Genomic DNA, 2500 nt, shown 5'->3' on the forward strand with positions numbered 1-2500 from the left:
GCTCTTGTTTCATTCTTGCTTCACTTTTGTTTCACTCTAGCCTCCCCTAACTCATCTAGCTCTTTCTTTGCTTCTCTCATCGCATTGGTCGTCACTTCAGCTCTTGCTTCGTGTGTGTGTGTGTTTGTGTGTGCGTGTGTGTGTGTGTGTGTGTGTGTGTGTGTGTGTGTGTGTGTGTGTGTGTGTGTGTGTGTGTGTGTGTGCGCGCGTTCTGATGCTATTTGTTGCCACTTCATTTTTATCTAATTCTATCTAATCGCGACTTCGACTCTCCTCAATTCTCCTCATCTTCTCTTCACCCTTGCTTCATTTCATTTATCTTAATTCTGATGTTATTTGATGTCACTTTTATCTTTTATTTTATTTTATCACGGCTTCGATTTTACTCTTATTTACTTCATCCTCGTTTCGTCTTTGTTTCACATCTGTCTGACTTCCCTCGCCTGACTCATCACAACACGTCATCACTTTACCTCGATTTCCTAATAAGGCAACAGAGCATCACTCATCACAACGAAACCTCACTCATCACTGGTTCGAGTCATTAATTTTGCTCTCTCAAGTCATTCCCTCTCTCTCTCTCTCTCTCATCACTCATCACTACCAGCTTCATCACCTAAATTCCCTCATCACCACCTTAGCATCACAACGCTACCTCACTCATCACTGCTTCAAGTCATTCATTTTGCTCTCTCAAGTCATTCACTTCTCTCTCTCATCACTACCAGCTTCATCACCTAAATTCACTTCTCTCTCTCTCTCATCACTATCAGCTTCATCACCTTAATTCACTTCTCTCTCTCTTTCTCTCTCATCACTCATCACTACCAGCTTCATCACCTTAATTCACTTCTCTCTCTCTCATCACTCATCACTACCAGCTTCATCCCCTAAATTCCCTCATCATCACAACATGGGTCTATGTCACCACATGTCACTCCAGCATCACTTCAGCACCGCCGTCATCACAGATTAAGCGTGTGTGTAACTTACGTAGGTTCATCTTTAAAGGCACACACACATGTATACATATTCATGTGTGTGTGTGTGTGTGTGTGTGTGTGTGTGTGTGTGTGTGTGTGTGTGTGTGTGTGTGTGTGTGTGTGTGTGTGTGTGTGTGTGTGTGTGTGTGTGTGTGTGTGTGTGTGTGAGTGAGTGAGTGGTGGTAGTGTGAGTGGTGAGTGGTGGTGGTGAGTGAGTGAGTGAGTGTGTGTGAGTGAGTGTGTGTGTGTTAGAGACTTCATTGTATTACTAAAATACGAAATTATGTTGAGCTTTTATGAGAAATATTTTCAAATTCCCTTTAGCTCAATAACATACCTGGAGGCATTTTCTATCATATCTACAAAAATAAACATTAATAACCGTCATCTTTCCAAATACACCCACTCACTGAATACCAAGTGTTATATAAACATAAAACCAAAACACAAAAACAAATAAAAATCAACAAAAAATGACAACAGCAACATGGACAACAAAGTACACAAAAGGAATTCAAAATTATTATTTTTTCTGGAACTAGATATAGCTTCTATTAACTCCACGCACACAAATTCATTTACAGAAGCTTGTATTTGCTCTTAAACAAAGAAATATAACCCACGCTCTTACAGTAAGTAATTGCTATATCAAAAACAAAATAAAACATTATTGATTCAAGGAAATTAATTCAGTCTTGACTTCTATATATAACGTGTAAAGAAAACGATGTTTACATAACTTTCGTTTTGAGATATTAAACTACAGAAATAGTTTAATCTAGGTTTATTATTCTGTGAGGGCATTTAGACGAAGAGTATGAGGATAAACATCTAAATTACTTTTATTTGTTAATTTTCTCGTCTTTCGTTGGCAGAATCATATAGAAAAAAACCGTTATTGAAGATTAGGATAACCTATTTTTTTCTAATGTTTTTCTTTGATGGTTATTTTTGTTATTGTTGATGTTATTTTGGTCGTTGGTGGCATTCTTCTTATTCTTATTCCTATCATTATCTATGAGTATTATCATCCTCTTTCCTGTTATTATGAACACTATTATTGTTATTATCACCGTTAGTGTCATTATATCATCATTACTGATATCATTAGTCATTTTAACTATGAGCATCAACATATATCATTACCGCTATTTAAATCGCCTAATGCTAGCATCATAATTTAAAAATCTAAAAAATTTCGCAAAATATCATAAACAAAAATGCCCAAGTCATTTAAATGTATTTTCTTTCACCCGGTGAGACTAACGCGATGTCGAACACATGCCATTAAACAAAGCATAAATAAATAAAAACAAAAGTAAAACTATCATCGATTTCCTTTCTTCTTTATCTCCCACGTACGCGTGATCTGCAGCTGTAAAGTCGAACACAAAAGGAGATTTTCATTTTAACAAGAGGATGAAAATATGCACAAAGTCCCGGTGAAAATACCCGTTTTCCTTCCCTCCCTTGTTGATATGAATAGCGATTCCCGGCTCCCAGAACCTGTTCTTTCT

The sequence above is a fragment of the Penaeus vannamei genome, chromosome 13, assembly GCF_042767895.1.
Source record: "Penaeus vannamei isolate JL-2024 chromosome 13, ASM4276789v1, whole genome shotgun sequence".
NCBI lineage: Eukaryota > Metazoa > Arthropoda > Malacostraca > Decapoda > Penaeidae > Penaeus > Penaeus vannamei.